The 11,237-nt window shown below is 37.8% G+C and overlaps 1 pseudogene; it reads left to right on the forward strand.

The window, feature by feature from the left end:
* Positions 1 to 402: 402 nt before the first annotated feature.
* Positions 403 to 1,730, forward strand: LOC127107349 (protein ENHANCED PSEUDOMONAS SUSCEPTIBILITY 1-like; annotated as a pseudogene).
* Positions 1,731 to 11,237: the final 9,507 nt, after the last annotated feature.

Here is an 11,237-nt window from a genome sequence, read left to right on the forward strand (position 1 = left end):
TCAACCAATAAAGTAATTCCACCTAATTTATTACCTCTATTCATGAATAATTCTACTTACTCCTATTTATAGATAATTATATATGATTTATTATCTCTATTTACAAATAATTCAATTTACCTCTATTTATAAATAATTCTGCCTATTTTATTAGCGCATTTTTTGGGATAATTCCAAGTACTTCTATTTATGAATATTTTCTCTATTTATGAATAATTCTACTTACTTCTACTTTCCGATAATTCTACCTAGTTTATTACCTCTATTTATGGATAATTCTACTTAATTTATTATCTCTTTTATGGATAACTCAACTTACTTCTTTTCATAGATAATTCCATATAATTTTTTATATATATAACACACTCTGAAACAACATAGTATAACACACTCTGAAACAAATATATGGATGTTGTCAAAATCCTCTCCACTGATACAATCAAAGCACTAAAATCCAGTGATAAAGAAATCGATTTAACTCCATGGGATCTCCAGTATTTTTCTGGTACACCCAACAAAAAAGGCCTTCTTTATCACCATTCAGTAGTATCAAACCAAATTCAACAACTCAAACACTCTTTATCCTCTGCCCTTGAAATTTTTCAACCTCTTGCAGGTCGTCTCAAAATAACAGAACACAAAGACAATACCATCTCATGTTCCCTTATTTGCAACAATGCAGGTGCGCTCTTCAGTCATGCATTTGTAGAGAATACCAGTGTTGCTCACATCCTAGAACCCACCTACGTTCCTTCAATCGTCGCTTCATTTTTCCCTTCTGTCGGAGTTAGGAACTATGAAGGCGCGTCACAACCATTGTTGGCTGTTCAAGTCACGGAGCTAGTCGATGGCATCTTCATTGGTTGCACATTTAACCATGTGGTTGTGGACGGAAGTTCCATCTGGCATTTCATCAATTCATGGGCTGAAATTTCACGTAGTTCTTGTCATCATCAAATATCCAAACTTCCAATATTGGAACGTTGGTTTCCGGACGGTGTTCAACATCCCATTAAATTTTCTTTTACAATGGAGACACAAAAGAATCACTCTGATGGGTCGAGTTCTTCGTCGTCTGACGAAGAACTCGATCAGAGAGAATATTCCATTTCACAAAGGAGAAAATCTTGCAAGTGAAATCGAATATTAATGCAAAAATTGATAGTACCATTAAAATATCTTCTCTTCAAGCTCTTTTAACTCATGTTTGGTGCTCATTCGTTCGCTCCAAACAATTTGATCCAGAAGAAGAAACTCATAACATATGTTTGATAGGGGTTGGACCAAGAATCGTTCCGCCGTTGCCGGAAGGTTATTTTGGAAATTCAATTATAGGTTGCATAGTTACAATGAAAGCTGGAGATTTGTTGAAGGAAGATGGTGTTTGTAACGGTGCCCTAGAGATCAACAAGTTAATTGCTTCACACTCTAACGAGAAGATAAAGAATAAATACGAGTCTTGGTTGAAAAGTCCAAATATTATTAGGCCTAGTAGCAAGCCGAATAATAATTTCATACTCATAAGCAGTTCTCCTCGGTTTGATGTTTATGGTAATGATTTTGGATGGGGAAAACCAGTGGCAGTTCGAAGTTCAAATAAATTAAATGGAGTTGTTAGTGTGTTTGCGGGAATAGAAGAAGGTAGTATTGATCTTCAACTACGTCTTCCTTACAATATTCTAGAGGCTATGGGAAATGATCTTTAGTTCATGAATTTTGTGTTCAATTGATGCAGAGTTAAGATTTATAACTTTTATGAATTTTAGTTTTTGATTTTTTTCAATAAAAAAAAGTGTGTACTTTGTGTTAATTTGGTGCATTGGTTTTTTGTTCCGTGCCCTCACGAAGTTGTACTTTAAATTACACTAATGTGTGGTAAGTATAGAGAAAAATAATAATATGAACTATTTTCATTTCTTTAAATTTGAATAAATAATAAACTTCACATAACCTTTTTTAAAAAATATTTAATTTTACATTTTTGTGCAATACGATGTGTTCTCGATTTAGGTATCAAAAAAGTATTCGGTGACTTCAAGACTTCTCATCAACGTAGAAGAAGAGGACATCTTGATTATTGGCAAGTTTGATGGAAGCTTTGAAGGGAATTCAGGTGATGTTTTTTTGTTGTGAATTTGATTTAACAATAAGTCAAATTCACAACAGAGAAATTATATTATAAAGGAATAATAGTTAGAATATTTTTGTACCCAAACTAAAAAAGTCATCATTTTTATTAAATAGAATATTTTTGAAATTATAATTCTACAGCCACAATTGACCAATATTCCATAACATGTTTGTTATATCACACTCATGTATTTCTAGATTTAATTAAGTATTCAATGAAACAATCAATTCAATCTTATTTCACTTTTTTTATATATTTTATTTAGAAATAAATTAATATTTTAATTTTAATTAAATGAACGGGTATCCAACAACTTATCATGGATACCTAAGAATTTGTCAAAGGAAAAAACTTATCTATAATTTTTTATATGTGATTTTTATTATTTTTCAATAAAAATATAACAAATATACTTAAATATCATTTAAAAAATGAAAATAAAAGAAAATTGTATGTGTTGGAAAAAATTACACATACTTGTTATATTTTCATTGAAAAATAATAAAAACCACACCTAAAGAATTATATATAAGTTTTCTCCTATGAAAAACTCGTAAACTCTCCTAATATAATATTGATTGATTTGATCAATTCTCCAAATCAACATGTTTGTTAAATTAGACTGCAATAATATATTAATTAGACAATAAACTATAAATATATTTAATTTAGGAATTAAGGAGTTTATGAAGGTATATGTTATAAGGAAGTGTGTGAAGTTTTTACCTTCAATTGTTAATGGTTATTTAGGCAGAAGCAAGTCTGCAGGGCATGATCAGGCTTCACCCATTAACAAAATTGCTAAGGAAATAACAGGTGGACAAATGAAACAATGACCCAACAAAGGGTTACTCTATAGTGGAAGATTGAGTGTGAATTATTCTATACTTAATAGAATTAGTGCCTCTAATTTGTCAACCGTCAACCAAAATTCTGACATAAATTCTTCCTTGGATAGGCTGATATTTCTAATATGAACCAAGTCTAAGCTGAATTTTGAAGAGTATGTGTTTGACCAAACCATGAAACATGTTAATTCTGTTACTATGATGCTTCCTATAACTTTTCCTTATTTATTAATTGGAACTATCTTAAATCAATATCCTCGGGTTGCGCATCCTCAAGGAGCTCTAAACAAAAACGTAGGGTCTCTGACCCTTGATAAGAAGTTGTTTATCAGGACACATGTTCTAGACATTGCGATGACAAAGCACCAAGGTCAAAATGTTGGTATGAATTATTCTCCAGTTTATAAAGCCACTAGAAAAGATGTGTTGCCAGAGCTAACAGAAGTATCAAAGGCTTTGCAATAGATAATTACTGTAAGTACCATAAAGAAAAGGAATATGGATAGTTTGATCAAAATGCTAACCAAAAAGAAGAAAGTTGAGGAAGAAACTGACAGTGAAGAAGAAAAGGAAACTGCTAGTGATAGTGAAAAGGAAGAACTATCTACTATGGAGGATGCGGAGGAAAGCTTTGAAGATTGAGGTCTTTTGGATGGTTGTTATTGACTAAATTTTTGTTTGTTGTATTAATTCAGTTTAATTTTGGCTCTTGAATATGGGCATGTTTTTAATTTTCGTGTTACATGGTGTAACACCTCAAAATTTGCCCTCCTCTTTTGGGACTAGCTTAACATATTGCATTACATTTTTAGGTCATCAGGCATTGCATATTGCATATCATGGGGTTACATTGTGCAAGTCATTCTCCCAAGTCTTGGTCAGAAGATGAGGAAGTCAAAGTGCAAGTTAGAGTTTCATTGGACTGATCATTGATCATCTAAGGATGTGGAGGTCCAAATTAGGGTTTCATGGTTCTCAAAGGATGTTGGTCTTCACCTTGATTACAATGATTCATCATCATCATCATGGTTTGATTTCATCAAGTGTTGAAGCAGATTCCTTGAGATTAGGGTTTTGACCACTGGTCAACCCTAATCAGTTACATTGGGCCAATCAGGGCAAGATCAGGAGATGGGATCTATGATGGATATGAGGATCATTTCATGATTGTATGGAGCTTATTGAGGCTAGGGTTTCACCCTTGGTCCATTTCATCAGAAGATTGGAGCTCAATTGGATCAATGTTGTGCCAAAATCATCTATCAGTTGGAAAAGTCAACTGTGGTCAACTGTGCATGATTTAATGGATTTAGAGGGGGAAATAAGTTGGATACACTTCATTCATGTGGGAACAAGTGTTATTTGACATTTCAAAGCTCAAGAATGGAGAAAATCAAGTCAGGACAAAAATTGCCAAAAATAGAAAGTGACTTGTAATGGAAGTTTCCAAAAATGGAAAGTTTTGACCTCAAAATTACATGTCCAAGGAAGCTTCAAATGAAAATTTGTTCAACATGAAAGTTGTAGATCTTGGTCTCACCTTTCTAAAAAGTCCAAGAACTTGAAATTCCCATGTATGGTTGGCAAGTTATGGTCCATTCAATTTCAAAAATGACCCATAATCAAAGTGGCATAACTTCCACATGGAGTGTCCAAATGGGATGATCTTTTTATGTGCAAACTCCATTTGACATGTACTTTCATGGTGCATAATTGGAATTCATCAAAAATGGTCAATGCAAAAAGTCAATTTTCAAGTGTACAGTTAAAAATCCAGGGGCAAAATGGTCCAACTTGAGAAATAATGAGAATTTTGGAATGGGGATTTTTGCAACACCTCACAAATGATAATTAGAGATGGTTTGGGCTGTCATAACATGTTGAGGTTCATTATTTGGTTAAGTCACTTGTGAATTGCACTTGAAAAGTATACAAATTGCCATGGCATAGTGAAAATGCAAAATACACAACCAATGACCATGGGACAAGTTGCAACACATCACACATGTCATTTTGAGAGTGTGTGAGCTGTCATATAGCTGTCACAGGGCCTATGTGAAAAGTCCATTTTGCCCTTGCTTAGTAAAATCACATTTTGCTAATCACATTGCATTTTGGATAATTGGATGATTAAGGTGTGATTAAATGGAAGTATATAATCCTAATTGTAAATAACTTTTGATCATAAACACAATTCACAAGAAATTCAACAAACTTTTCCCTCCAATTTTCAAGATTCATCAAGAACATTCAAGAGCCAAATTCAACAAAACTCCTCCAATTCTTCATCAATTCAGAAAATTCTTCTTGCTTCATCTTCATTGGATCATAATCTTGATCTGTTTTGACAATTCATTGGCAAACAACACCAAATTCGTGACTGTTCAAAGGAGGTTCAACTATGGCATTTTGAGATCTCTTGCACTTGAAGCAATTTCGAGCTAGGCTAAGCATTCCAGTCAACTCACCTATCCTTCTTCTTCATCTGTTTTGGATCAACACGCCTTGAAACATCAAAATTCAACACTGCCATCTCAAGGTACCTCAAATTCGAACATCATCATTCTTTAAATGTTCATATGCGTTTTGTAGTGTGTTTGATGTAGATGATCATGATGCCTTTAGATTTTGGAATGGTTGAGTGAGTTGAGAGAAATCGTGCTTGAAAGAGTTGATGTTAAAACCTAATTCGCTCGATTCAGGAGATACAGTAGGAATTAGGTAAAATCATGTACATATTCGTGCTCCTGATGATTAGACCTTTCCAACGGTTATTAGTTTGTGAATTTTCGTTGAGATTGGATGTTCTTGAGTTCTTGAATGTTTCTGGAAAATACGATGATGATGATGAAGAAATCTGGAAAATTTGCAGTGTTTGATTCACGAAATTGCCTGGCCTGTTCGAAATCTTGTTTAGCGCCAAAATCCAACGAATGACACAGTGACACCACATTACTAAAACGCTGCGTTTTGCATCCGGCCAGGCTTAATTACAACATTGCCATTGGATCTAATTAATTAAATAAAACATTTCAATAATTATTCACATAATTCATTTAATCTTAGAAAATTCATAAAAAAATATTGGCTAATCCAAAAATTATGAGAATTTTTTTGATAGCTTCCAAATTCCCTCTAGTTTTTTATAGGCATGGTTTCAAAAGTTGTGCATGGTAAAATGTTGACTTGGACTATGGATCTTTGACTTGTGACACAATTGTATACATGTTGCCATTTTCATTGTGAAATGCTCATACATTAAAAGAAATTCATGAAATTTTTTGTGCTCATTCTAGACATGTTGATGGTGATTTACATATAAAGTTTGTGATTTTTGGATACCTGATGAGTGAGATATGATTTTTTGAATCTAGGTGTGACAATTTGTGTCACACCTAGCTAGGTCAACTTCATGAAATTATTTGCATGACCTATGATTGTTGGATTGGATTGAAATTTTGCACGGGTGATTATTGACATGTTGAGATGTTATGTGAATTTTTCTGGATTTTTCCATGGCATTTTCAATTTGATTGATATTTTTCTTCACTGTATGTTCATTGTGCAAGCTTGTGTGACACATGTTTGAATATCTTGTGTGAAATTCTCATATGGTTTTGGATGAATGTGAAATTTGGTATGCTGATTATAGACACATTGTAGGACATCACTGTTTTGGTCCCATTCATTTCTTAATTGTTCTCACTCTGTTATGAATTTTTGAAGTGAATGCATGTGTTGATGCCTTGATATGGCTTGAATAATTGTGTCTGGATTTCTTGATTTTCATTGCCCTAGTTCCTTTTGTCCAATTGAGCTGAAAATTGACATGCTATACCTTGAATATGTCCTGTTTAGGTGTGAATTATTTGAGGATTTTTGGGGTTGTTTTGATATGCTTTTGATTGAAGTTATTCTGTTTGGACATTTGAGGTTCCATTTGACCTAGTTTGTACCAAATTGTGCATGAAATGAGAATGATGAATGATATGAGCATGGGACCAATTGCATTTGCTTTCTATTTGCTTTAATTTGATTTTGGTTGAGAATCACTTGCTGTTTAGAATTTTTTCTCTCTTTTGGACCCTAGGCTTGGCCTAGTGGTCTTGTTTCTCACATTTGGATTGACTTTTCAGGATGAAATGCATAATGCTTAAGGAGAATGCTTCAAGTCAATTAAATTGAGATTGTTGGATGTTTTGAACTAACATGAATTTGTTTTGTAGGTTGTGAAGCTTGAGCTTGAGCTTATAGCTTGCCTTTGTGTGCATTAATCTGTATAGTTTGACTGATTAACATTTGCTGTTTATTGTTGTCTGTCTGAGTACTGATGATACTTGATTGATTTCAGGTACATTTAGTTGCTTACAGTTCTTTAAGAACTTGCTTGCTGCTGCTTGGTTGTGTAAACCAATTGAGGTAGGATCTCTTGACTTCATGTAGTCTGGGAGACCGGGCCTGTTACTGGACCGGGCAAATGTCTGAAGTCCTCCTTAAGAGGCAATGTTTGTGGTTGTTTACTTTTTGTGCCCAAGCAGGTGAAGACCTCTATGAGGCAATTGGTGGATCAAAGGGATATGCAATCTATCCCCCACTATTCTATTGAGTCGTCCCTCTGCTCACACGGCTGTGTGTTGATGCATTGGGGCACAAACCCAAGATCTTGTACTTTGTACAGTTGAGTCAGAGTCTTTGAGCGTAGAAGGGTTCCACCTTTCTGAACCCACGCTCCTTTGTCTGAAGCTCTCCCTGGTCAGGGATAAGAGCTGTGAAGTCTAATCTTCACTTCACCTTTCATCTGCTTCACCTTAGCCCCTCAATGGCAAGGTTAAGAGCGAATAATACCCATGTACAGATGACTCGCTTCGGCAGTCAAACCCATTGTTTGAGCCTACTTGATTGGTTATAGTGTGCGCTTTGTGAATATTTGTTTGACATGTTTGTTTGAAATGCTTGAATTGTTTGATGCTTGTATGCTTGCTTCTTTCCTGGATAGGATTAGCTTGCAGTTGTGCAAGTAGGTAAAAACCTGAACATAGGGCAATGATGCATGATAACACTAGGCTCGAGTACAGCTCCCTGGTAGTGTGTCTCCCTTTGTTTCTGGCTAGAATTTCAGTCCCTTTCAGGGGAACTACATCGCCCTGATCCTCGTTCCAGACGAGGTATGTAGGCAGGAGGTCGTGCGAGACTTCTCCGGGCGCTTTTTTCCTTTTTTGTGTGTGTTGTTTGACAAGTGCTAGGCTCGAGTCCCCGACTCCTTAGCATATTGTTGTTTGTTTGTGTGTTGGTTCGGATGCTGACGTAAGTCCAGTGATTGGCTGTCGGGCTCCATGTTTGCCATCTGTTTGTGTGTTTTGTGTTGTTTGGCGTGCGTAAGCCGAACTACAGTAGCTCTGATTCTCGTTCCAGACGAGATATATAGGCATAGGACGCGATGTCCTATCGAGCTCCCTTCTCTTAACCCCACCTGCGTTTCCTGTGTGTGTGTGTGTGTGTTGTTTTAGCAACCTATTCTTTATTTTAGAACGTGGATCCCGTCGAGTACGACGGACGTGAGGGGTGCTAATACCTTCCCCTTGCGTAACCGACTCCCTTACCCTTTCTCTTTGGTCGTGAGACCATTTCCTTTCCAGGTTTCTCTGAGCGTTTCCTTTCCCTATTTTGGGATAAATAACGCGCAGTGGCGGCTCTGTTTGTTTTTGTTTTAGCCCGCCAGTTGTTTTTTCGCAGGATGCGACAGCTGGCGACTCTGCTGGGGACACTCGGATGTAGACCTGTGCTGGTCCATCTTCCCTAAGCGAGTCCTTCCTAGCGTTTTAGGATAGTTTAGGTTGCTTGTTTGGCTTTATTTATTGCATTTATTATTCTAACCAGTGTATATATTTGCATAAATATTTGCATGCATCATACTATCATGTTGTTGTCGTCCTCTGTGCAGGTGGATCCTCTGTTTGGGGTGGGTGTTTTGAGTGGGGCTAAAACCCAGGCCCGAGTATACACCTAGGATTAGTGTGGTCTCACGTTCCTCATTTGTTGTATCAGCATATTGTTGTAACGTGACATGCCACAAGCCGGACGAGGTTCATTTGATAGTGCTTTCCTCTGTGGGGTACCCCACTTTGGCATAGTTACTTCATCTGAACTATTGACTCTGGTGACCGATCATTTCCCGGATCTTTGGTTTAGACGATCTTAAGAGAGCTACAATGGCACACCCGAAAGGGCAAACCCATTGAGTATCTCTGCCCGATTGTCGAGACTATTGTCCGCCTTAGGATGACCTGTTTAGAATTTACCTGTGAGGGGAGGGTGATTCTTTCAGATGCATGATCAGATGGTGATTCAGATGGTGACTATTTGTTCCGTGGGTCTTATTTATAAGTCGGATTTATGGTCATTTATTGCCAAGACGCCGGAGTGCTGTCCGTGATTTATCAGTGGGGATCCGTTTATTTCAGGATTCCCCGGGCTGAGTTATTTATCAGTGGGGATCCGTTTATTTCAGGATTCCCCGGGCCGATTCAGAGGGTTGTCTGCTCAGAGACTGATGATGATGATGATGTATATTTCTTCCGTTTATTTCGGAACCCGTGGGTCAGATTGGTGGTTACTTATTTCCTTCAGATGGTTATGATCAGCTCAGAAACCAGGCTTCAGTGCAGATGATCAGATAGGCTTGGAGGATGGTAACGCATTGCATTCATTCATCAGCATCATAACATCTTGCATCAATTACATCTAACACATGTTTACCCATATACAGGGACATTTTTGATCGAGATCCTGGTTGAGAGACTTTCTGCTCAGATATGAGACCTGGCTTGAAGCAAGATGTGGCCTACAGTTTCTTCAACCCTGAGATTGACGAGTTAGGGGGTATGATAGCATTGATTACACCCGACCATGTGGGGATGTTCGGAGAGGCATACGGTAGTATTCTGAAGATGGTTTTCCGACTCAGTGACAGTGACAGAAGCGTCATTCATACCCTTCTCCAGTTCTATGACCCGGGGCTGAGATGCTTTGTGTTTCCAGATTACTTGTTGGGGCCTCTGATGGAGGACTATGCTAGCATCCTGGGTATTCCGATCCGAGATCAGATTCCTTTCTGCGCTATTAGGGGAGAGCCTGATGTCCTTGGGATTTCTTGTGCTCTTTATTTGAGTCCGAAAGTGACCAAGGAGGGTTTAAAGGAGAAAGGAAAATTACCGGGTTTTCACTTGAGTTTCTTGGAGGCTAATGCCAAGGAGCATGCTGCCATGGGTAATTGGAAGACGGTTTGTGCTCTGATTGCTGTGAGCATTTATGGTGTTATTTTGTTCCCTAACCAGAAGAACTTTGTGGACCATAATGCTATCAGGTTGTTCTTGCAGAGAAACCCTATTCCTACTTTGATCGGACATGTCTACTACTCGGTCCATAATCGGAATGAGAAGCTGCGTGGGGGTTTGATCAGGTGCTGCGCTCAGTTGCTCTTCAGGTGGTTTATGGGGTATTTGCCTTCTCGAGGTGCTTTCGCTCATCTTGATCCTTCTGTCAAGTGGTCCTTCAGGTTGATGGGTTTGCGGGCTGATGATATAGCGTGGACTCATAATGGTTTGGCTGGACGGGATTTTATATATAGCTGTGGGGCTTTTCCCAATGTGCCTCTTATAGGAGTTCAGGGTTGCATTAATTACAACCCGACGCTTCTTAGGAGACAGATGGGGCTCGCTATGGAGGTTCCTCCCCTTGAGTGTGAGACTCAGGAGTCCTTTTATTTTCCTGTGGAGGGTAATCAGACCAAGTTGCTGCAAGTGTCTGGGGCATGGCGTAACATTCAGAGGAAGGGTAAGGTTCCGTTTGGCAAAGTCAACTGCCGGTATTTTCCTCTATTTGACGACTGGTTGCGGAAGAGAATTGAGGTTACCCATCTACCATTTCCTGGAGGTGATCCTGTGTGTCCTATGATCGAGGGTCCAAGTTCTTCTGTCAGTATGGAGGAATTCCTCGAGATGAAGAGGGCCAGAGATCAGTTGCTTGCAGAAAAAGCTGAATTGGAGAGAAGTGTTGCTCGGTTTCAGACAGCTAATCAGGAGATCAAAGTGAAGATGGAAGATCAAGACAAGCGACATGCCTTGGAAGCCAAGCGCTTTGAGATGGATACTGCCTATTATGGGAAGATTAGTCAAGCCTTAGCATCGTCCAACAGGGAGCATGACATCACCAAAGAGAGATTGGCTAGAGCTTCAAAGGTCATTGAAGATGAGAAGAGA

The sequence above is a fragment of the Lathyrus oleraceus genome, chromosome 7 (genome assembly GCF_024323335.1).
Source record: "Lathyrus oleraceus cultivar Zhongwan6 chromosome 7, CAAS_Psat_ZW6_1.0, whole genome shotgun sequence".
Classification (NCBI taxonomy): domain Eukaryota; kingdom Viridiplantae; phylum Streptophyta; class Magnoliopsida; order Fabales; family Fabaceae; genus Lathyrus; species Lathyrus oleraceus.